General features: G+C 42.9%; 1 long non-coding RNA gene across 1 annotated transcript; it reads right to left on the reverse strand.

Annotated features, from left to right (window-relative positions):
- Positions 1-953: 953 nt before the first annotated feature.
- On the reverse strand, positions 954-21,392 carry LOC146798450 (uncharacterized). Its single transcript, XR_014969166.1, has 2 exons — positions 21,278-21,392; positions 954-4,638 (listed from the first exon to the last, which is right to left on the reverse strand). It is a non-coding gene; the product is annotated as an uncharacterized LOC146798450 (long non-coding RNA).
- Between the last annotated feature and the right edge of the window lie 5,077 nt (positions 21,393-26,469).

Genomic DNA, 26,469 nt, shown 5'->3' on the forward strand with positions numbered 1-26,469 from the left:
TTCACTGCCGAAATATAGAATCTGTATCTTTTGCAGAAAATCTTTGGTATCTCTTACATAAGAGTTTAGGTCTTTTGCATAGGGGAAAAGAAAGTGGTCAACAAAGATTGAAGTGTTCTTAAATAAGCTGTTCTTAGAGGAGACTATAGGTCGCCCAGGGGGTTCTAGAGGATTTTTGTGCATTTGAGGTAGTAATTAAAATGGTGGTGTCATGGGCGTTTCATTTAAGAGGAAATGCCGTTTGTCCCAGTTGAGAAGCTGTCTGTCAAACCAACCCTGTACCATGATGAAGTATTTTTCTTGTAAGTTGGTAAGGTATGTTTTGTCTACTCTATTGTAGCATGTGGTGTCATTCAGTTGTAGATGGGCCTCTTTGTTATATTTGGCCCTGCTCATTAGCACTACATTTCCCCCTTTGTTGGAAGGTTTGATAATGAGATTGGTGTCTCTTTGAAGTGCAGTCACGGCCTCCCATTGGTCTTTGGTCATGTTTGTACTCTGAGGTGCTTTGTCAATGAGTTTAAGTAAATCGTGTGATAGAGTGTCACAAAAGATGTCTATATGATCTTCAGCTATTTGTGATAAGTACTTCGAGGATGCCCTGAATCCTCGAAGTACATATCAGTGTTGCCGGGACATTATAGTTAGAAACAGATTTCATTTGTACAAAACCAGTGAAATTCGGCAGCTAATGTTACCTGAACTAACTATAATTTAAGCCCCCAATGCACTGTTTATGACTTCATATATTACATCATTCATGACATGGTAGTAAGGTGAATATGTCTGTGACAACATTAATTTTTTTAACTTAAAAAATCACAGAAATTCACTGACTAGAACTTGCGCTCTGCCAAGCACTGCTTATGACCTCACATATTACATCACTCATGACAAGTTCTATTATATCTTTTATGACATCACTTATGACATCTCAAATTACATCGTTGATAACATCATCCAATGAATGTGTTACTTTATTTTATAGTTTACATAGTGGCAAATAGCTGCAGTATTACTTTCTACCTAATTTTGTACAGCCTGTGACCAGGTATAAGTATTTACAAAAGACATGTACTCCTAATGCATCATAGGTGTGTAGAAGTATTGAACATGTTACAAATCTTGGCATTGAAGAGTAACTCTGTGTGCAAGTGACAGTTGACAACTTGTATTCAGCATGCTCCACAGAAGTTTATATACGATATACTAAGTTTTGTTCATAGCCTTGAGTTATTAGACAGAATCTTCGCAGCATGCCAATTTCTCCATAACATGGAAAACTGTGTGCACCAGGTAGTAACCTATGTACATGTGCTCCAGAAGATGTGCTATCTGTAAAGTGTTCACCACAGTGTGAAGACTGCAGGAAGTTTCAGACCTTGGTTATTTTAAACAAACAGTGTCTTGTTTTACAAGTGTTGCGTAGCGTGCACTCTGTTTCTAATAGATACTTTTTAATAATCTGTGGTGTACTCCTCATGACATCATCTCTGTCTGCAAACAGTGTGGTACAGAGTAAACTCTCTTCATAGAGCAAACACTCTTTCAGTACCCAATTTTCTACTCATATCATCTTAATTTCTCAATGTGGGTTCAGTGACTGTGAGAGGTTTGATACATATAAAATCTGTCCATAGGTGAACATTAATTTTGGAACAGATGTTGAGCATCTTGAGTAACGTGGCTTTCTTTGAACAGTTGCATACATATTGAACACCGTGTGCAATGTGGATTTCCCATACATCTGTGGTAATTTGTTAATGTAAACTAGGCTACCGGTGAAGTGTATGGTATATGGTCAATGTTGCACATAACACATGATAGCTACACTTAGGGAAGTTGCATTTGTGATGGCATTAATATTGCTTCATATTATTCTGAGCTATTTTGTACTTACTTTCATACCTCTAATGCCATACTAGTTTATAGAGTAATGTGTACAAAAGAAGCTTGGATGGTGCCATCAGTGATGTCATCGGTGATGTCATCAATGACATCTTTGCGCGTAAAGCTCTGTGTGCCTGGAGCCTGTCTCCAATACACGCTTGGTGTAGGTGGCAACTAGGCTTTGTGCATTCCCTCTATACAGACACACACAAAGGAAGGTTAGGTCGGACTTAGGAGCCATCTGCATCCTGATTGGTCATCCTGGGCAGTATGGGAGGGAGGAGATGACACTTATACCTGAACCCCACACAAAGGGTTGCATACCCCCCTGTGGGTCTGCAGCCAGGGCTGGGAAGGGAAGACATATGTGCACTTCAAAGCCCATCTTTAAAGTCACATCCCTTTCAAAGGCACAACTGAGTATAAGTACTGGGTCTCTGACCCCCCCACATTAGACACTTCTGGACCAGTAAATAAACTCTGCCAAGAAGAAGGACTGCTGTGCTGCTACAAGACCTGCCACTCTGCTGAACTGCTGCTCTGGAAGTGATCTCCAAGAGCATGCTGGCTTGCCTCCTGTTTTTGAGACTCAGGGATATCAGAATCTTACTTCCTGCTCCTGTGCCTGGCCTATTGGAAATGGATCCTGGTGCTTGCTTCAGTGGATCTGACGCATCCTATGCTGCATGAAGCCGAATCCAAGCATCACCAATGTTGCATTAATGGAAATAGTGCATCGCTCTTGGAACCATCACATAACCTCCAGAACCCCAGCATCAGAACTGCCGCATAGCCACCACTGCAGTGAGAGATGATCGATACAACTTCTCGATTGTGTTGAAAACCCAGCACATAAGCTTCACAACTAACCCATCTCGGCTTCAGTGCTTTGTCTTTGGAACCGGTGCATCGATATCGTTGCATGGAGAAAATTGAAACATCACCTCCACTGCGGGATTGGCACTGGCACATCACTCTGCTGAACCCCGCATCTCGCTGTTGTGTCCAGAATCAAGGTACTTTGTTCAGTGGCCCTGATGTAGCGCCTGTATACAGCCTGCCCTCCATCACAGTCAGCCTGAACTCTTAAATTTTGCCTTGGTCTAGCGACCGGATAACCCGAAAAGGCGCATATTGCTTCTAAGCACTATTTTTACATTTAATCTTTAAAATTTCATATCACAACTTCTACTCATTGATTTTTGGCATTTTGTTCATATTTTATTTATAAATTATCTATTTTTCTAAACTGGTGTGGTGTCTTTTTGTGGTGTTTTCACTGTGTGACTGTTTGGAGTGTAGCACAAATGCTTTACACATTGCCTCTTAAGCTAAGCCTGCCTGCTCTGTGCCAAGCTACCAGAGGTGAGCACAGATTAATTTATAATGTGTATCTGACTTACCCTGACTAGGATTGTGGTTCGTCCTTGGGCAGGGTGCATACCTCTGCCACCCAGAAACCCAATTTCTAACATTGGTAAACAGTGGTGAGGATAAGGCTTGTGTTTGTGCAGTGCAATACAGTGACTTAGAGTACACTACTACTCCATATCTAGACCAATTCGCCATAATTGACATTTTTGATTTTCCCAAACTCTTTTTTCCAATTCCCATTTTCAGTTGTGTCTGTGATCTTACCTTACCTGACAAGATGGAATCTGAGCTGGCCAATCTGGCGAGCTGCACAGTGACCCAGCTCAAGAGATTCTGCCAGGAGAGGAGGTTGTTCACTAAGGGGAGTGCTAAGAAGGCAGAGCTCCAAACAGCCTTAAGGACATGAGCAGAAGCCCATAAACCAATTCAGATGATGAGGTGGAAGGATCAAAGTATGAGGAGGAGTTGGAGCAGGACCTATGTGAGATTCTTGGCATGTGACCTTCTGAGGAGGGGGATAACATCCTCCCAGGACTAGAAGTCCAGCCAAGAGCAGGCAGCAGTGTGTTATATATAAACCTGCGCCCAGAGGAGCTGAAGGACAGGAGGGAGGAAACAAAGCTGAAGTTAGAGCTTGACAACTTGAAGGTGGAGAACGAGCAGGCTCTAGAGGAGAAAAGGCTGGTGTCATGACCCTAAGCTCCCCTGCCATTGCACACTTAGACTCATAGTCATTTGCTGTTATGAGCACAAGTCACTCACAGGTATGGTAATGTATTGATGTTTATATTTATCATGGGACCACTGTGCTCTGCATTGCCGTATCAGGCCACTAAAGGACATGTTATGTTTATGCATCCCTGATGGTTGTGGTAGGATTCATATTGTGTATGCAAGTAACATTGTTGTACTACAGCACGAGTTTATTTTGTTTATTGGTAACTGTTATTTGTCACAATGTGTTTTTCCCCATCTGTACAACCCACATCGTGCACCATGTGGTTTCAGTTGGTGCACACTTCATGCCGATAGTAGAATGTGCCACAATTGCTTCACGTTAGTCACTGGTATGCCCCCCTCCTTGTGCACTGTCCCCCCACGTGCACTCCAGCTTGGCCCATCCGTGTGCATCTCCAGCACATTTAGGAATCCACCTATAAGAGGAAGCCAGAAGGAGAACAAGGCGCTTGGCCTCAGATCACCAGGACACTCATCAGTTCTCTAAGATAGCAGCGATCCAGACGGCAATCCTCGTCCTGCGACTTTTCCTGTTTTCTGGGCTCCTGCAGTTCATCACCTCGGGAGTCCTCCGGACCACGCCCTCTTCTCCATGGCAACACCACCTGGCTTCCAGAGTTTCTCTGAGTCAGGCTCCTGAAAGATCAAAGACAAAGAATTTACCACACATTTGACACTTTTCCTCAGCGCTCACGTCTAGTGGGCACAAACTCAAAGTAAGGTGTAAACACCGGAGCAGGGTACTTTTATACAGTATTTTGTATATGTGGAGAATAAGAACAGAGCTCAATTGAGTTTTGTGCATAGACTCTGTTTTTTTCCCATGAATGCTAAAAAAAATGAGACAGTTGTTGTTTACATTGTACTACTAGTATTTAAGACTAGTCAATCAATCAATCAGTTTTTTTTTAAAGCACGCTACTCACCTGTGAGGGTCTCAAGGTGCTGGGGGAGGGGGTGGTTCGAGCAGCTACGTGGTCATCTGAAGAGCCAGGTCTTGAGATCCTTTCTGAATAGGTGCAGTGTCAGGCTTCGTCTGATGCAGAGTTCGTTCCAGGTCTTTGCCGTGATGTAAGATAAGGATCTGTCACCTGCTCTGGCCCTGTGGATGCGCGGTACCATGGCTAGGGCTAGATTGGTGAAGCAGAGGTTTCTCTTGGCTGCGTGGAAGGAGATTCTTTCGTTGAGGTTTTGGGGTCCTGTGTTTTGGAGGGCTTCGTAGGTGTGTGTGTGGGCAGTTTAAAGGTTATTCTTTTTTCGACGGTGAGCAAGTGGAGATCGTAGAGGTTTTGGGTGATGTGGTTATGTCGTGGGATGTCAAGGACAAGTCTGGCTGTGACGTTCTGAGTGGTCTGTAGTTTGTGAATGAACAAAGTAAATGGATTCTCATTAAAGTGGTCTAAGGTTGATGCAGATCTGCTAATTAAAAATGTTCTAGTGAAATGCAGGTCTGAGATAGAAACCTGTCTAAGTGAGGATGCCCTGGATGCAACGATAGTGAACTGCTCTGTAGATATTACCAGGGTGGTCAGAAATGTATTAACTGTACAATTCAGTAATAAATTGAAACTTCACGGTTGGTTTAATAAAAAATGCTCTTGGGCATATTCCAATTTAAAAAAGGTATTGCATACTAAGCCAAGATCATTACCCAATGTCCGCCAAGCTAGACTAGACTACAGAAGGGCATTAAAAGAAAGAAAACAAACCCTTCGTAATGATGCTTGGGACTCTTTACATAACACTGCCGAGCAGAAAGATAGTACTGCTTTTTGGAAGGTACTGAGAATCCCCTTTCTAGCTCCAAGTAAAGGTCCCTCAGTGGAGATAGCTATTACTGAAGAAGTCTGGATTACCCACTTCTCCAAACTATATAATGAACAAGGGAATTCAGGGAGCCATCCGGAGGATTGTAACATAAATAATTGTGAACATATCGATTTAGAAATCACCCTGGAGGAGGTTACTAGGGCTCTGGCACAAAGTGCGGGCGGTAAAGCATCTGGGCCCGATGGGGCACCAGTTGACCTGTACAAACACATAGTCCCCCTGTGGGGGCCCATATTGACACAGGTTTTTAATGTCAACATAAGGTCAACCCTCCCTCCAACATGGGACAATCAATAATAATTCCAATCTTTAAAAAGGGCAATCGTGAAGATCCAGGATGCTACAGACCGATTTCTCTCCTAGATTGCATGGTTAAGGTGCTAGGGAGGGTCATACTGGAACACTTTGCAGATTGGGCTGAGGAAAATAAGATTTTATCCGACCTGCAGTATGGGTTCCGCGACGGTCTTGGTACCATTAAGCAGTCCTTAAATCTTACAATATTGATAGGCAAGTACACAAGAGCGAAAAAAGGCAGCCTCTACTTGGCCTTTGTTGACCTCATCGCGGCCTTTGATTCAGTCAAGCATAACAGGCTGTGGGAGGTCCTTGAAGGAGTGGGGGTTGATCTACAAATTATCACGCTCCTACGCCGACTGTATAGTGGCGCGTCAGCAAGCGTTCGTTTTGGCCAGAAGGGAGAATGCAATGAAGTCTTCCCAATCAGGAGAGGGGTCAGACAAGGTTGTGTGCTGGCCCCCTTCCTTTTTAACCTTTATATAAGCGGACTTGAAGATGCATTGCTTCTCCAGGGCAAAGATTTTCCCCAAGCAGGTGGCTCGCACTCAAAACGGCCTCCAGAGAGCCCTGGATATTTTTAGCACATTTATGAGCGATCTTGGTCTTGAAACCAACATAACCAAGATGTATGTTATGAGGTGTAAGCAAGGGAAGCATAAGACCCGTGAAATGTTCATAGACCGGGAAAAAGTTAGCATCCACAAAAATTCTTTCTTACCTAGGTGTACTTTTTAATCACCATGATTCCTGGGCCCCTGCCATATCCGCCAAAAAAACTGCCTTTGCTAGATTTACTGCTGCACTATCAAACTTTGCTTAAAAGGTAGGTAGGAAACCGCCTACAGAATTGCTACAGATATATAAAGCAAAGTGTGTTACCATGGCAACCAATGGAGCCGGGGTGTGGGGCTTTGTGGATATTAATCCCCTACAAATGATCGAAAATGAGTTCACAAGGTACATTCTCTCTGCTCCCCCTAGTGCATCCACCTTTAATTGCCACGAGGAGTTAGCTCTCCACCATATAGCAGACTTGGAAAAACTAGAGCCTATTCTTCTGTGGCATAGAGTCTGGTGTCAGGACCAGACAGAGTTGAACAGAGAGATTTTAAAAGATACCTTAAGACTAGAAGGGGCCCTTACCATCCCTTGGATCAAATTTGTACGTGACTTTATGAATGAGTTGGGCCACCCTGAATATTTTTTAATTCCATCTTCAATGATGAAGATCCCAAGAAAGTTATTAAAGAAAGAGGGCATCCAGTTTCTAGAAGCCAAAAGATTGCACGGAGAATCTGTAGCAAAAATAACCGTGAGACACCATCAACTGTTACGTACTACCATAGGGATGGAGCCCTACTTATGTTTTGTGCCAGGAACTTTTGACAGATTTCTACTTACTAGGTTAAGATTGGGTATTATTCACAGGTTGACGACATTCCTGAAAATGAATGATTGGTCTCGTACTCTAATACTGTGCCCTTGCGATAACATCTCTGCCCAATCTACCATGCGTCTAGTCCTGTTTTGTAAATTTGATCAGGAGCAAAGGAAAGCTTGGATTATTCCTTTTTTAAGAAAACTTGGGCTTAGACGGTGTGGCCAAGCAATGCTTTTACTCCAATTACTAGAGAATGAGCATATAGCATGGAGGGTAGCTCAGTTCTTAAAAGCTGCACTTTATACAAGGAAAAGTATCTTACTGGAATAGTAATGTATGTATTAAGTTTCTCCTCTTTTTAATTGTAAAATCATCTGTACTATTTTTTATATGTAAATAATATTCTGTGTTTTTAATTTCTGTGCTTTTATAACTGTTTTATATAGCAGCCGAATAAAGCTTTCCTTGACTGAATGAGTGTTTTGTCGATTCCTGCATAGAGCGCGTTTCCGTAGCCCAGTCTGCTGGTGATGATTGTGTGGGTGACAGTCTTTCTAAGGTTGGGGGGATCCATTTGAAGGTCTTGCGGAATATGTGGAGGGTGTTGAAGCATGTGGAGGACACAGCTTTGATCTGGGGGTTCATGGTGAGTGAACAGTCGAGTATGATGCAAGGTTGCTAGAGTGGTCCGTAAGGGTGGGAGGGTGGGTTTATGACAGCAGGGTCCACCAGGTGTTGTCCTATGTGGAGGGGGTGGATTGAGGATGAGGACTTCTGTTTTCTCCGAGTTGAGCTTCAGGCTGCTGCTGCTCATCCAGGATGCGATGTCCTTCATCCCTTCTTGGAAACTGTGTCAGGTGATGTCAGGTTCCTTGGTGAGGAAGAGGATGAGCTGGGTGTCGTCGGCGTATGAGACTATGTTGAGTCCATGTTTTCCGATGATAGTTGCGAGGGGGCAAGTAGACGTTGATGAGCATTGGGCTGAGGGAGGATCTTTGATACTCCACATCTGATCTCTGTAGGTTCATAGAGGAAGGGCAGGAGTCTTATTCTTTGTGTTCTGCCTGAGAGTAAAGATCAAATCCAGTCTAAGGTAGTTCCCTGGATGCCGGTGTCAAAGATTCTGGCGGCTGTTGTGCTGTGGGAGACGGTGTCAAAGGCTGCTGAGATTACTAGTGTTCTGACACTGCTCCATGTTCAAAGGAGAATTACAACAGGTATTTTTTCTTTTAAAAGCGCTTCACCTCCCAGAGTAGTAATGGTGAAAAGTTATAAGTGCTTGTTTGCTGAAGTGTTTTGCAGCCTGTAAATTGAACTGGAGGGTGTCTCAGAAAACAAGGGACATCATAGGAAATGTTTCCTGCACATACAGAAAAAAAAGAAGCACATACGTCAGTGGGTATTTTTATGTTGAAAACTAAACAACACTGATAAAGCCATCTTGTATATGAGTATCTAGAAGTCTTGTTGTTTTGCACTAATTGTTGCTTGTCATTCACAGCTGTATCAGATGTACCAGTGAGTTGTGACTTAGTACTAACGTCCCTTCCAGCCCTGTCAAGCACCCCAGATGCCCATATATTCGACTCCAGGCAACAGGGTGTCTGTGGTCAAGTGCTGTTTGTTCTTTCTTTCTCTCTTCGCCCCAACCCCCTTGCTCTTGGAACCTATGTGCATATTGTGATCATTGTTGATCGGCAAGTTTTCAGGTAGGTGTTGGGTAAAGCTGTCTCCCCAAAGGAAGGCCTGGATAACAGGTGAGTAGCTTGTGACAGCTGGCCATGGAGGAGGAAAGGATGGCCCATGAGCTGAACCTGAGAGAGCTGGACATCAGAGCCACACAGGTGGAGTCCAGCAGTAGTAGTGGCAGTGCACCTACAGTGTATGTTGCATAAGGGAGGGTTCGCATCCCAAAGGATTTGATTTGGAAGGAGTGTGGAGTGACTTATCATTTTTTCTCCACCTACCAACCACAGACCAATGGGCTTGTTGAAAGGTTTAACAAGTCCCCAAAAGGCATGATCAAAGGCCTGACCAATTCCTTGAGGCTAAGTTGGATATCCTCTTGCCTTGCCTTCTCTTTGCTTACAGAGAGGTGCTCTAAAGGGGGTTGGCTTTAGCCCCTTGGAGCTTCTGAATGAACACCTGGAAGAGGACCTCTCAGTTTGGTGATGGAAGGGTGGGAGCTAGTTCCCAGGAAAACTCCCCAGGATGTAGGTATCTACATGCAGGCCTTCAGAAGCCAAATGGCCAAGTTGTGGAAGTAAGCTTCTGACAACTTAGAGACCAGCCAGAAAGTAGTGAAGCAGTGGTATGACAAAATGGTATTCCCTGTGGAATTACAACCCGGGCAGAAAGTGTGGATGATGGAACACGTTGAGCCCAGGGCCCTCCAAGACCATTAGACTGGACCTTATGGGATAGTTGTGAAGAATGGAGAGGTCACCGACCTGGTGGACAACAAGACCCCCAGAAACCCCCACAGGGTGCTCCATATCAACTATCTCAAACCACACTTTGAGAGGTCTGAGCTCACCATTCTATTGGTGACAGATAGAGGAGAGGAAGAGGAGAGTGACCTCTCCCTGACCGATTAATTTCCAAGGAGAAGGATGGGTCAGTGGAAATTGTGACCCTTTCCCCTAGTCTGACTTCTGAAGAGCGGAGGGAATGCCACTAGTTGTCGAGCGGTACTCCTCTCTGTTTTCCCTCATCACTGGGACTACCCACCTGTGTACCCATGATGTGGACACAGGAAACAGCCTCCTTGTCAAAAATAAAACTTACAGGCTGTCTGATAACGTGAGAGCCAGCTTCAAAGACAAGGTTTCTAGGCAACAGGAGTTAAAGTGAGAAATGATGGTCCAGGGAAAGAATATATAGGAAGCGGAGAGTGACCACATAGCAATGAATTTAAATTCAATTGAGGATTATCCTGTGCCTCCAGTAGCCCCTTGTCCAGCCCTGTGATGCTGTTATCAAAAGCTGCCTTAGCAGGCACCACACCAGAACTCAGGTTCTATTTGTATTACAGTGGACTCAATTCAGTCACCAAGACGGGTACTCATCCCACCCCCTGGTTGATGATCTGATTGATAGGTTATTGACTGCCCAGTTCCTGAGTATATACATATATATATATTACTTCAGAGTCCTGGAAGATTGCCCTAACTGAAGGAGCCAAGGAGAGGTCCACCTTCTCCACTCAAGAGGACCACTATCAGTTTAGAGTGGCAAAAAGTCTCCTGCCGCCTTCCAGAGGCTGGAGGCCAGGTTTTGGCTGGAATGGAGGATTTCAGTGCTCCTTACCTGGATGACATATCTGCCTTCAGTAGCAGTTGGAAGGAATACCTTTTTCACCTATTGGAAGTGCTTCAAGCCCTGTAACAGCAAGGCCTGACTAACAAGGCCAGTACATAGCAGATAGGGCAGGGGTCTGTGATGTACTTAGGACACCTAGTGGGCAGGCGTAAGGTGCAGCCCCTCCAGGCCAAGATAGAGAGTATCATGACCTGAGATCCCCAAAAAACCCAAACTGAGATGAAAGCCTTCTTAAGTCTAACAGGGTACTACAGAAGGTTTGTCGAGGGACATGGCACCATCTTTGACCCTTGACAGAGCTGACTTCAAAGAAGCAGCCCAGGAATGTTTTTGGACAGGGGCATGCCAAAAAGCGTTTGACTCACTAAAGCAGGCAATGTGCACAGCCCTTGTGCTCAAGGCCCTTTACTGTTCCAGGGAATTTATAGTCCAGGCAGATGCCTCAGAGCATGGCATAGGGGCAGTTTTGTCACAGTTTAATGAAGAGGACCTTGACCAAACAGTAGCCTTTCTCTCTAGGAGGCTACTTCCCTGGGAAAAGAGGTAGAGTGCTATTGAAAGGGAAGTCTTTGCTGTGGTCTGGGCACTGAAGAAGTTGAGCCCATACCTGTTTGGGACTCACTTCCTGATTCAGACAGCCCACAGCCCCTCAAGTGGCTAATACAAACGCAGGGTGAGAATCCAGAATTGTTGAGGTGGTTTAACTCCCTACATGGAATGGACTTTAGTGTAAAACACAGACCTGGGGTAGACCACACCAATGCTGATGGTCTTTCCAGGTTCTTCCACTTTAGTGATGAGAACTCCCTAGAGGTTGTATATGTCTCCCCACTTTCAGTTGGACGGGACTGGTGTTAGACCTGACAGCTTTAGGGTGGTCTTCCCCAAACTTTTTTCCCCTCTTACCTCCACTTTTGGATGTATTCTTTTTTGCTGGTCTATGGACTCTGAGCACTGTACCACTTCTAGCCAGTACTAAAGTGCATGTGCTTCAACCCTAAGCATGGTTTCATTCACTCATCTACAATTGGTATATTTAATTTATCTGTAAGTCCCTCGTAGGAGTGAACTACTTGTGTGCAGGGCCTATAAATCAAATGCTACTGTTGGACCTGCAGCACTGACTGTGCTACCTACACATGTCTCAGACCTGCCACTTCAGAACCTGTGTGTGCAGTTTAAACTGCCATGTCGATTTGGCATTTAAAACCCTTGCCAAGCTATAAACTCCCCTTTTATTATATATGGAACCATTAAGGTAGACCCTAAGTAGCCTGTAGGGTAAGGTGCTGTATTAGTAAGCATGTACTTTACTACACTGTAGAAGCATGTACTTTACTATACTGTAGAGCCCGAGCAATTTTTAGCCTGGATGTCCAACTATGTCCAAAGGTTTCACAATACCAGGGCCGATATTTGAGAATCTCTTGAACTCTGAGCAATTTTAGTCTACATATCCAATTACGACCAAGAGTTTTGCAATACGTCTGTTGAAGTTTGTGAACCCCTTCAACCCATAGCAAGTTTTCAGGAAGGGTGCCCAAATGAGGACCACTTGCGACAACAACAAGATGATGGATGGAATGTTTTAATTAATCTCATCCACTGACCACATTCCACTTATCATTTTTCACCCACCATTTCACTCTAGTCAGAGACCAGCCCTATGCAAATCAGTACAGACCCTGCTCCTCATGGGAACAGCCTGTCGAGAACTGCCAGGCAATGTCCACTCCAGAAGGGTTCAAAGGCAACCCCATAGAAGATTTGTCTTACATGGGGTTCATAAGTATGGTGTAGCTTGACTATTCTGGCACAGTGAGTGGCTCATGTTTGGCCATACCCATCACATTTTAGGTATCATCTGCATCAACAACAAAGTGATGGATGGACTGCTTGAATTAATTTCAGCCTTCGGCAATTGCTTGGGCTTCATTCCAGTCCATCGTTTTTTTGCCAACCGTGCAGCTCTAGACAAAAATTCCTGCCCTATGGTAATCAGTACCGGCCATGCTTCTCATGGGAACTGTCCTGAATTGTCAGGCAAGACCTATTCAGAAGCCACCAAAGGCAATCCGAGACCAGTTTCACCCTACTTGGGATTCGTCAGTAGGGTGCAGCTTAAGCCCTATGGCATAGTGAGCACGGACCCATATCTGAGCATACACGGTGCGCTTAGGTTATGTACTGCAACAACAATAAGATGATGGATGGAATGCTTGATTTAATCTCAGCCACTGGTATTTGCTAAGGCTTCATCCAAATTCATTATTTCTTGACCATCATGCCACTTTAGACAAAGGTCTGCCCTATGCAAATCAGTACTGATCCTGTTTGCCAGGCAAGGAGCCCTCCAGAAGGTGCCACATACAACCCAGACCAGTTTTTTCCCAATTGGGGATCGTCAGAAGGTTGTAGCTTGGGTCCCTTGGTACAGTGAGAATGGGACCCACATCTGGGCATACTGTGGCACTTAGGGCATCAACTGCAACAACAACAAGGTGTTGGATGGAATGCTTGCTACTGGCAATCGTGTGCGCCGCATTCTAGTCCATCATTTTTCACCCATCACTCCACTCTATAATAAAGCCCCAGATAAAATTGTCTCTAGCAGCAAGCCTGTCAGACCACTCAGGGTTCATGATCCCAACCTTTGGTTTGTAGTCCCAAAATGGTAGCTGGGAGAACAAGCATTCTTTGCCAATCAGATTCAATCTTGCAAACCCACATTTGCAAAAGGTTTGCAGGTTAATCGTAAAGATATCTTTTTTAACAGTTCATCTCAATTTGAAGTCTATCAAACTACTTTTCGAATGCTAACTTCTCAAAAACCACTGAATAAGTTTACAAAAGCAGTTCCTTACTAAAGTTCTACTGTCTTACCAAGTTTGGTGTAATTTGCCACAACTGTTTTTTTAAGCTCTACTTCTGTTAAAACCTCCTATGACAGTTAAAAGGGGAAACGTAACTTCACCTTAACACAACAGCACAAAACATATGATGCTGAACCCCTTCAGAACATTTTTTAAAATTTCATGCAGATCCGTCAAGCAGTAGCAAAGTTATTATTAGCAAAACAAAACACCGATTTCCAATGAAAATACGGACCTACTGCACATGCTTTTTCACAAAACCCTTTATGTTCCCATAGTTCTCTATGCTGTGTTAGTGCCATTGCTGGCCTCCATGTTGTGTGTGCCTTACCCCTAATCTTGTTTGGAGTAGATTTGAAGCTGATTTTTCAATAGTATTACTGGAGTTGATGGAATTGCAACTTTGGTGAATCGCAATGATTTTACTTTGTGGATATGTTTGAGTATTTGCATGCCAGTCCCTAAACCCCTTCTTAACTAGCACCATTTGGAATCATATTTTCTCCATTTTCCTACCACTCCACCCTCCACCCCGCATTTCATCCTAAAACCGAGACCTCTACACATCTGTGCACTCTTGGTGGGGAGATCCGCACAGAAGAGATAGGGCAGGGATAGGCGGAGATCTCTTCAAGAGAGTTGTTAAAATCATTTCTGAGTACCTAAAACTATGCTACTGAAGTATTATCAATCAAAAATGCTTTCATGAATAAGCCCTTTACTCTTTATGGCGGCACATTCTATGTGGGTGACTGATGGGCATCAAGACGTACTGAGTGAAAACGTTATGGACTGAGACAGGTTTATTAGCAGCCTGTTTAAGATTTGACAGTCTCACCGAGAAGAATCGAGGCGGTTTCTATCAGCGGTGAAAATGAGTGCTTTCCACTGACTTGACTGCCAACATTCACCGGCGTGTTTGAGGGGGAGGGCTTATGCAGCCGTGCAGATCGATTTCCCCAAGTCACCCTTTGTAGAGCACAGTACATTCTGTAGCATCGACAAAGCCTTCCCCCCATCCTGTGTACTTCGCCGTATGCCACGAATCGCAATTAGAATGCAATCATCAAAAGGGCCATCAATTGGTCAATTTGAAGCTCTTAGACGAAGCAGCTTTAAGGATATTGATTTCGAGACAATTTGAAGTGATGAACAACGGGTGGGAGCCGGAGGGATGTTTTAGATCGGCATTCAAGTGGCGTGTAATAGCAGTGGCAGGAGGACACAAACTGAGCTGCCATTTTGGTCATTGACACAAAAACAAATCTCCAGCATAGGGGGTACAATACTCTTGAGAGAACCTTCGGAGAATTTGCATTTGGCACAAACATTGTTCTACATTATTGCAGACAAACTTGGCCCAACTAAAATGGGTTTATTGAACAGAACAAATTGTACTAATAGGAGCTGGCGAGCAGTTCTTCCAGAAACACCGTTCAGAGTAACACAATATTACAAAAGATCATTATTAGTTTGGGTGCACACAACCCGTACTAATGTGAGGAATTAATGGTTGATTGGTAAGTGGATCAGTCAGAGTTTATGTTCAGCTGCACATCTATCAAACACATACCACAATGGTAGCAGCAACAGAAGGCTCTGTGGCGGATTGTTTCTCACCAATAATTACCAAAATGTAGATTCCAAACCCTGCAGTAGGAGTAAAAGTAAGAGGTTATTGCTTCAGAGAACTGGGGCTCAGAGTTATCAATAGTTGACACAGCGCAACACAGCAAGACAACTTGCTGTGCTGCAACGCGTCGAATGGAGAGGCAGGAATACGCCATATTTACCAAGATATGACACATACCTTCTCTCGCACTGTGCTGGTGCGCTATGTGCTGCCTAGCACAGATGCAGGCACCCTTGCTCCATGGTGCAAGGGTGCCTGTGTCGCCGGCAGGATTGTTTTTGTGCAATAAGGGACACCTTCCTGCACAAAAACCATCATTAGAGGCTTTAAGCTCTTTTTAACCATTCTGCAGAATAGTGTGCTGCAAAATGTAGCACACTTAGAAAGAGGAAACAACAAGGAGAAATACATGCGCCTCTATTTGGAAAGCATACCATTTTGATTTATTCCCTGGTTTACTTATCTTGGTACTACTGAGAATGCGCCAAAATACATGGGTGGATGCGTGGGAACACCCAGTGGCGTAAAGAAAGTTGAAGAGGCACCCCTGTATGGTACACAGTGGGGCCCGCTCTGGATTTAACCCGGAGCTCTCAGGCCTGAGTACTGTGCTGAGGAGGCCCCCTGCAGTTCAGGGGTCCCCCGCGTCCTGGGGCTGCGGGAGCCTGTGTTACGTCCCAGGAAACACCCACTCTCCAACCAAGTAACGCCTGCAGAGTAATGCAAGGGAGAGACTTGCACTGCCAATTGTTACTCAGATTTACTAAGCACGCAGAGCTAGGCAAGATGGCTAGGTAATCTTGATTTAAGGATTGCGCTACCCTTGCGTTATCCTGTGTGAAGCAAGGGTAATGCAATCCTTTGCTAAATCTAGGCCTTGATTTCTGCTAAGGTTTGAGTAGTTCACCTAGACTTCTTTTTGCAAGCAGCCTAACAAATGTAATAAGTGATAACAATGTTATGGTAAGACTAGATCCTTATATTGTGCTTTCTTGTCTTGCTTCACTTCTACAGCACACACAGGTGAAACAAATTCTCTGTCTACTCAGATTATGGGCCGGAATATCTCACCTTTATATGGAGGGCAACCACGTCAAAAATAGAGCCCATTAATTAATTAATGTGTATACTTGAGTGATTGTTCATCAAACATGAAACACTTAATAATATATAATCTTTCAGAAAAATTAAGGTTTTCATGTTATTGGAAATGTTATTTAATGAATCACTGGGCTCTATTTTTTAAGTGGTTGCACTCCATATAGAGGCGAGATATTCCGCCCCATAATCTAAGTAGGGAGAGGATTTTGTTTGTTACTTTCGTCCTTTTCCCCTTGCTTTCCCTTCCTTCTAATTGAGCTTTCACTGGCCCTCTTCTTTCTTGAACAGGTGAAACAAATGACAACACAGCTGTCTTTGGAAATGACCTACAAAAGCCAAAGAGCAAGTAGAGCCAATCATGATGTATCCCATTCTCCTTGAGGACCTGCAGTAGCAGTGACTTCCTCTTGGGTATGCATGCCACAGAGAAGTATTTGTTTTGTTGTAATAATATTATGCCACTTGTTTTATTTTCAAATTACTTCCTGGTGGTTTAGAGTACATAAATTATCGTTTTCCCTCTTAGAGAGCTGTTTGCCTCCACCCACTGCCTCCCATCTGTTTCATACTTCAGCTGGCTTGGGTTGTGACGCTGCCAGTGTCAATGTTCCTCTTGAGTATGTTGATGCTTTCTCTGTACTTAAGACATTGGGCCTGATTTAGGTATGGCAGTAGGTTCAGAGATGGATGTACTCCGCTGGCCTAGTGAACGACGAACCACTATACCTTGAAATCCCTACCAGAAAGGCAGCACCCTCTCTCTCTTCCATTAGAAATAATGGGGTGACCCAGTAACCCTCAGAACCTGGGTGTTAAAGTGAAAACAAAAAACAGTGGTTCTGTTGGGAAATACACAAACTTCTTACAATATATACTTAATACATTACACAGGTACACATTTAATGAGAGATAGCAAAACACACACACGGATCCAGAGATTCAGAAATTGAATTCATTTTGCTTCAACTGTGTGTATCAAAAATATATACACCGACATATTTACAGAATTGACCAACCAAGGAGCACATACAACATAAAACAAATGGTGATTTCAACGTACTGGTTAACTGACCACAAAATTCACATATAACAGTTATGTACAATGAACAATACACAATAATAAACAGATCCAATAGTAAAGCATAGACCACAGCAGGATATGATTTCCTAGTTCTGTTTGTGGAATTGCGTGGAACTTTGGATAAACAACGTCGACGTTTCGACCCTATGTAGCAGTGCCGAATTACATGCATCAAATGTGGGTCTTCATCAGGACAAAAGGAAGGCTGGCGGTCTGGGAATAGAATTAATAGGATATGAATTCCTGGTATCGCCTTAAAGGGGAAAGTCAGCCGACATATTAATAGGTCGTGAATTCTTAATAACAATGCGTTCAATAAATGTAGAGAAGTGGTGCCGTCAAAACGATCGCCACATATGGCCACATATGGGTTTGCTCAGTCAAGACGTCTGTATCCGTCAACTGCTCGGCCGCTACTTTCCCAACAGAACCACTGTTTTTTGTTTTCCCTCTCTCTCTTCAGCAGAACCTCCATCACAGTGGCCCCAATGAAGGCACTGAAACTTTGATGAGTGGGAGCTATGTTTGATGCACTCGCTCAGCAAAGTTTAAAAAAAAAAAAAAAAAAGCAAGTTACTAAAACGCGAGTTTGTTATTGAAGCCAATAACAAAAAGGGAATGTCACTGGTGGTCCTAACTGGAAAAAAGCATTTGCAATGCAATAGGTCTCGCATTTACCCGAGTTTGAGCTACCCGAGTTGTTTCTACATGGACTTGGTGAATGACCCCCATGAGCTCTCCTAGAAGAGGCCTGGCTCACTCGCTTCACTGTTGCACTGTGAATAAAGGCAAGTGTTACTCTTCACCACTTTCAAAGATCGTGTCGGTACACTACTATAGTAGCATCTAAAACAGACAACAAAAGTTATTTTAATCATTCAGTTATTATGGAACTTCAGCAATGTCAATTATTGGAGTATCATCAGGGTTATAGTCGTGACATCACTTTCTGGGCGAGGTCAGGGGTCATAGGTCACTTCCCGGGATTTCATTAAGTCCAAAGGGTGTGTGGCGTCACTTTCACTACCCCTGGAATTTTGGTGAATCGATATCCATGAACCACACTCTGCTCATGAAAGGGTGGTACACAGAATCTCTGCTGTGTCTTATTTATACTGCCTGAAAATCATAGGTAATCGTGGGATCTTCTTCCGGTCCTAGGCTGACAGCCACTCTTCTGCGGATCATGCACATAGAAAGGGAACGCATGCCCCAAAAACCTGTCTCTGCCATTGGTGCAGGGTGTCAGGAAGCTTCTTGAAAGTTACCAATCTGAAACCCTACTAGGGTTAATTCAGTGGTAAACAAACCAGACCTAACCTTCCACCTGTCCACCACACTCACCATAAACCAGTGCACCAACACCAGGGTCACGCTGAGGAAATGCGCGTGGCGAGCAGACATACTCAAGTGTACCAATAACTAACACCAGACTTTACACATCAATCTTATTCTGCCTCAGAAATGTAAAAGCTCTTGGCTCCTAGTGCTCTGGAATATCAGTGCATGAAGTCCTGGAAAGCGTTCTCTCTGAGGCTGACAGGAGTAGGCCAGCTTCCCTTGACCCCATCCAGATCCTCTGATCCATCCATCTGAGCACCCCCAGTACCTCAGTGACTGCAGCCCTGAGCCTTCCATGCTCTCCTTCCATAGATCCGGGGCACACACTGGAGCTCGAAAGAAGGCAGGTGCTTTAAAGCACATGCACCCAAGCTCTAGTTCACACCCCTAGTGCAGCGAACATTCATGTACAAGCCAACCCCCACCCTGCAGATAAAATGCTCACTATTCACCTTTGCAGAAGCCCCGCACACCCTCTCATCTGAAGCGAAAAGCGGCTTGAGGGCATTAGATATTGTATATGAATTTATATAGTGCTTACACCCCTGACAGGATGATGAGGTACATTCGGAGATGACTAGCATGTTACATGACGGAGAGTGCATAGATGGAAGCAAAAGGCCGCCTCCATCAATGCATTCTGTATCCGTCAGAACTGACCTGATGCTGAGGCGCTTCTTTTTAACGAACACTACACGTCACAACACAGTAGCAGTCCACTCTCAGTGTCAGATAACAGCAGTCCCTCCAATCACTGACAGGTAATATCTGTGCCTTTGACACGGTTCAGTGCCCTGCTGTCAGCTACATTCACGCACTATAGATGCCACATCTATCCTTTCACCCACCCATACATACATACATACATCCATGCAGACCACCCATCCATCCATACATACATCCATGCAGACCACCCATTCAGCCATACATACATCCATGCATACATCCATACATGTTACTTGGCCTCGCCATGCTGCACAACCATCACTGCTGTACAAGGGCCATGGAAGCACTGCATTCTGGGCTTGGTATGATGTAGTTGTGCAAACACTAGGTGTGACAGACAAGCACGCATTTCATCAGGACCTAGATGTGGCCATTCACACTGAAAGAAAGGAGGCACTGGAATGATGGTAGAGATGTCCAGTAAATCTGACCATTCTTGTGTTCTATAACTTCGTCTTGAGATGCTTGTGTCCAGGGACAGAACTCTGCACCTCCCTAGTGAAACGCCCAATGGGTGTTGCGTTCCTGCTGCAAACTGTCTAATAGTGAACACATTTTATCATTAAGACCCAGGTGACCCATGGAGCAGTATGAACAAGCGCAGAACTGAAAACTTTAGTGTGTCAGCGCTTGGCTCAGTGATCCCGGGGCAGCTCATCCCAGAGTTGATTCCATGCGCATTGTATCATGGACAACAGGAGGCTTGGGGGGAGGCCCGGACAACAGGAGTGCAGGCTAGGGGAGGGGGGAGAAGGCACAGACAATAGGAGTGCGGGCAGGGGGAGGGGGACAAGGGGGCGAGAATGTAGGGCAATGGGAGGGAGGGAAGAGTAGAAAAAGCAGTAGGAGAACCTCATTAAAGAAGATAGTGCTCACAGTCTAAATAACATGTACTGTGTAATTCTCAAAGTAAAGGGGCCAGTAGCCATCGGAGGGTACAAATGATGGCATGGCTGTAATAAGGAGAGACGAACAAGCCTTACAATCAATCAGAAGACAGTATTTACGAAGGAAAAGGACACAAATCAATGAAAAATATAGGCGGGGAGTGGGTGGGGCTTCCCTCACGTACTGAAATACAGCAGATCTTCACCAGAGCAGCGCTGACTCTAGGCTCACCTAAGACGTACATTGGTACATTTCACATAACTAGGAGGGATAGTCTGAAGTACTTAGATCAATAACCCAGTGTCTGATGGGTTATTAGTCAAAGGTTCCTGTTACATATGTTCAGTATTATGTTTATTGTTGTCACAAGCATCTTCCTCTAAGCGCTCATGACTAGATTACTGTGGAGTGTTTACTTTTGGAATGGCACGTGGGTTGGTGGTTTGGACGATGTGGGGTTGGGACTCAACGGGAGAACCTGCAACCAAAGAGAGGAAATAAACTTTACTCCTCTACATCAATCTAAGTCTACAATGTATTATTATTGAAACCTTCCAGATTACTTTATCCTACACTGGCGACGAGCGGGCACGGATTCACCTAAAAAAAAGGATTTTATTTAAACCGATATATTTCATGTGATTCTTATGAACGGAAATCATCGGATGTGCCTGTTAAAATTACTACGTTCCAATCTATTTTGATGGCAGCCACATGAGCAGAGGATCCGTTGTGGTCGTAAGTGTTTCTTTTAAAGTGGAAGAATATAATAAATAATTATAAATATTTCTTTCACTTACCAATTGGATTTCTCGTACCTCCTATCTACAACTGACAGTTTTCTTCTCTACACAATATTTCCAATAAGACATGATGTCATCACGTTTCTCAGAAAAGCATCTCATTCAAAGCTAGTCTTTTATTTTGATCTGCAGATTCGTACATTTCCAAGTCTTTATTGCGCGATCTACAGATTCCTTCATTCCGATTTCATCAGCGTTCAACGAGAAAGGTATCTTAAGAAGTCATCGGTGACACGCACACCGTGTGTCTACAAGGTACTGATTTTTTTTCCCCTAACTGAACATTACTATACTATTTTAACCCCCTCCTGGCCACACTCGTTTTGGATGTTTCATTGGTGATGCACACACCGTGCGCTCACAATGTCATTTAATTTCTCATTAACATTCTATGCATACTTCAGCACAGTGTTTTAACTAGTTTAATATTGATATTTAGTACTTCACATCACATTAAAATATGCTTTCACTGTAAATTTATCCTATTTATCATTACTTTTCTCTCTAAAACATTTTTTTGGGGGTGTTTATTAATATAATTATCACACATTCTAGTATTACTTCCAATATGTCTGGAATCGTCCCTCCACCTTCTTTCCTTTCATCAAAAGGGGAGCCTCCAATGCCATGGGATATTTGGGACCCTGTATTTCTTGCTTATGTGGAGGTTTTAGAAGGAGATGACTGCGAACCTGAAAGGAAGTTATCACTATTGAAACACTGCTTGGGAGGTTTTGGTTTAAAGGAATTCAAAACGTTACCTCCATTAGTCAGCCCAGGAAGAATTAATGTGTATCAATATGCCTCCTCTCAACTTAATATTCGTTTTGGAAAAAAAAAAGAACATTGTCATGGAAAGATTCATATTTTACTCACTTAAACAGCAAGCAGAAGAATCTATTGGAGACTATGTATCGGCACTCAGGTCGTTAGCTGTTTCTTGCGATTTTGAACACATTTCTTACGAGCAAGTATTGAGAGATCAGATATTAATGAGAACAAATAGTAAGAAAGTACAAGAGAAACTGTGGTCTACCTCTGATTTATCATTGAATGCTGCTATAGATATTGCAAAATCTATTGAACACTCAGAAAAATTTGTGAAAGAGATTAGAGGCAATGACAAAGGAGACGTTTTCAGTGTAAACAAAGAAACTAAGGACACTGATACCAAAAGGAAAATAATACATACCCAAAGAAATGACAACGTGAATAGATTTGAGAACAGGAATAAGAATACGAATATGAAAATTTAAAAAAAAAATCCACAATTACTTTGTTTCAGATGTGGCAGCAACACTCACTTAGCAAACTATAAGGAATGTTTAGCCTTGGATAAAATATGCTCAAAATGTTACAAGAAAGGGCATTTCAGCAGACTGTGTAAGACCGTACCAAAGAGTGTAAATTACATTGAATGTTCTGAAAGTGATGATGTTCTATGTGATTACCGTGAAAATGAGATCAACACAGTCATTAATATTTGTGATGATAATAGTCGTTCAAAATTCCCTTCATGCTTGATTAATGTAGATGGCGTAGAGTTGAATTTCTTAGTTGACTCATGTGCATGGTACTCCATCATTTCTGCAAGAATTTTTAATGACACATGGCCGAATCGGCAACTTTTATCTCCCCATGTTTCTCCTGGGGGTTACACAGGACACAAAATTGACTTGATAGTTTTTTTTTTCAGCCAATTTACAATTTCCTGGGCATCATGCGTCTGGAAAAATTTACGTAGCAAAGTCTGGGAAATCACTTTTGGGTTGGCCTCACCAAGAACAACTGGGCATTAAACTTGACCCAAGGGCTATTCCACTAGTTTTTGTGGTTGATTCTCCTAACGGGTCAGGTTCAAACGTCATTAATAAATTGAGATATGAGTTTCCTAATGTGTTCAGTGATAAACTTGGGAAATATAAAGGGTTTGAGCATGTTATAAAACTACAGGAGAATTCCATTCCCATACGGCACAGAGTGAGAAATGTTCCCATTTCATATAGAGGGAAGTTGAAAGAGATGCTAAAAAAATTATGCGAGGAGGGTATCATTGAACCCATAGAGTCTTCTCCATGGGTTTCTCCGATCGTAATTTCGGTCAAACCTTTAGGGGAACTTAGGTTATGTATTGACTTACGCAGTTTAAATTGTGCAATTTGGGTAGATGCTCGTCCTCTTCCTAATCTGCATGAAATGGTATCTACCTTAGCTGATGCACAAGTTCTCTCTTGTATTGACTTGGCAAGTGCGCACCACCAAGTTGTTCTTGCAGAAGATTCAAGAAATTTAACTGCATTTATAATACCCGAAGGTTTATTTAGGTATTGTCGTATGCCTTTTGGCCTTGCAAGTGCTGCTTCAGTATTCCAAAGGTTGATGAAAGAGACGCTTGAGGAATTACCGTGTGCTATAGCATTCCAGGATGATATTTTAGTTTATGGGAAAAATTAGGAAGAGCACGATGCTAATTTGCATAGGGTTTTAGCCGCCTTATCTGATAAAGGTCTCACTCTTCGATTGGACAAATGCAAAATAAAAGCCAAGGAGGTAGAATATCTAGGTCACACCATCAGTGGAGAAGGTATTAAACCCAAACGTAAACACATTGATAGTATAATTAATGCACCTATCCCATCTTCAAAAGAACAATTAGTTGCGTTCTTAGGGTTGATGGAATTTTATGCGAAATTTATTCCCAATTACTCAGTTAAAGTGGATTGTTTTAGATGTTTATTGAAGAAAACGCAAAATTTGTCTGGTCAAATGACATGTCCGTTGCTTTTGAGGAGCTACAACAATTCATTGTAAATGCTCCATGTTTAAAACCATTTGTGTCTGGAAAAAAATGCATTATTATGGTAGATGCTAGCAATCTGGGATTGGGAGGTGTGTTAATGCAAAAGGAAAATGGGAAAGAATGGATTGTAGGGTATGCTTCAAGGGGACTAAGGGAAGCTGAAAAAAACTATTCAGTGATAGAGAGAGAACTACTTGCGTGTGTATGAGGTGCTGAGCATTTCAGGAGTTTTATTTGGGGCACTGAATTTATCATCAAAACCGACCACAAACCACTTGTATTCTTAATGTCCCCTGGTGGAGGTCAATCTATGTCTGCGAGATTAGCCAGACTTTCTTCAAGATTACAATCTTTCCATTTCCGCATTGAATATGTACAAGGTAAGGCTAATATGCATGCTGATTGCATGTCTAGGCTTCCCATTGTCTGTGACGAAATTTTTCAGGAGGATGATTGTGAGGTAGCCTTCTCCTCTCGTGATGTTAATTTGATCCATGGTGAAAGACCCAATTTCTGCGAGGATGTGTGGTTGTCAGAAATGAGAAAAGATGTTGAATTAAATACTATAAAGGAGTATGTTCTGCAAGGTTGGCCTGAACAAAGGAAGTTGTCTGGAGACATGATGAGTTTTTCTAAGGTTCAGAATGAATTGGCTATTGAAAATGGATTGGTCATGAGGGATGACAAAATCATTCCTCCTTTTGCTTTAAGAGATACAATTGTAGGTATTGCCCATGAAGGACCTTTAGGCATTTCTTTCACTAGAAGACGAATCAGGGAGTCATTTTGGTGGCCTGGCATAGATTCTTCAGTTGAACATTTTGTTAGATTGTGTCCTCAATGTTCTACCAGTGACAAGTCAGCTGTACCCTTGCGCGCTGAACCACATCCTGTTAGCCTCCCTATAGGCCCTTGGAGAAAATTAGGTTTGGACATCATTGGTCCATTTCATGTTTTACCGAATAGTGAAAGTTTTGGAATTGTTCTCATAGACTATTTTTAAAAATGGCCTGAGGTAAAAATGGTTAATGAAGTAACTTCACATAAAGTCATTGAGTTTCTGGATCATATATTTTGTAGAGAAGGGATTCCACAAGAAATTGTCACGGACAATGGTCCACAATTTACAAGTAAGGAAATGGAATCTTTTATGACGAAATGTGGAATAACTCATAGAAGAATAGCTGTATTCCATCCAGATGCTAATGGTCAGGTTGAACGCTTTAACCGTGTGGTGAAGAAGGCTATACAATTATCTACTAATAGTGGTTTAAATTGGCGAAATTCCTTGCAATCTATGCTCTTTACTTACAGGACATCTCCCAATTCTGTCACTCTGGTTAGTCCATTTGAACTTCTAAGGGGACGTAAACCAAGTACCAGGTGAGTGCCTTGGTGGCTTAAAAAGAATTTAAGTGAGAATGATAATAGAACCGTTGTAGACTATAAACTGGTTAAACACAGAGTTAATGAGTATAAGGAGAAGATGAGACTTGTCATGGAAAAAAAGAGGGATTGCGTCTAAGGCTAAGGTGGTTGTTGGTGAATTAGTTTGTTTAAGGAAAAAAGAAGGTGTGTCTAAGGGTTCTCAATCCTGGTCAGACCCCAAGAAGGTAATTGAAGTCTTCAATAATGCTGTCAGAATTGAGGGTGGTAATGTTTGGAATTTCAACAGAATCTCTATTTTTAAAGGGCATTTTCAGACACTTAAGGATCCTAATGAGAATATTTCTCGTGATGTTGTCTATGAGGGTACTACCAACAAACAGAAATTTCTTAATCCTATAAAGAGCACTGATTCCACTAGAAGTGTGCGTGAACGTCATGTTCCTGAGAAATTTAAAGATTATGTTGTAGGATGAATATGTAAAGGAAAAAAAAAAAATAAGGGGGAAGATGTGTTACATATGTTCAGTGTTATGTTTATTGTTGTCACGAGCGTCTTCCTCTAAGCGCTTGTGACTAGATTACTGTGGAGTGTTTACTTTTGGAATGGCACGTGGGTTGGTGGTTTGGACGTTGTGGGGTTGGGACTCAACGGGAGAACCTGCAACCGAAGAGAGGAAATAAACGTTACTCCACGACATCAATCTAAGTCTACGATGTATTATTATTAAAACCCTCCAGATTACTTTATCCTACAGTTCCCACAGGCAGAGCCCGCATAAGCTTTTCTGTAATAAACACAGAGCTTCTGCTCTAAGGAAGTGTTTTTTCCTCAAAGCTAACTTCAGAGGTTTCTGTGTTTCTGTTGGTCGAGTGTCAGGGCTCCCCAAAGGCACCATTGAGTTTATAGTTTTTGAAAGCAAATTTTGATTTGTCTTGGACAGTGTCATCAATTTGCCTTTCAAAGGGAATTCACACAAGGAAAGTGATTTGCTAAGGAGAA

This window comes from Triturus cristatus, chromosome 9, assembly GCF_964204655.1.
Source record: "Triturus cristatus chromosome 9, aTriCri1.1, whole genome shotgun sequence".
In the NCBI taxonomy this organism is placed as follows: domain Eukaryota; kingdom Metazoa; phylum Chordata; class Amphibia; order Caudata; family Salamandridae; genus Triturus; species Triturus cristatus.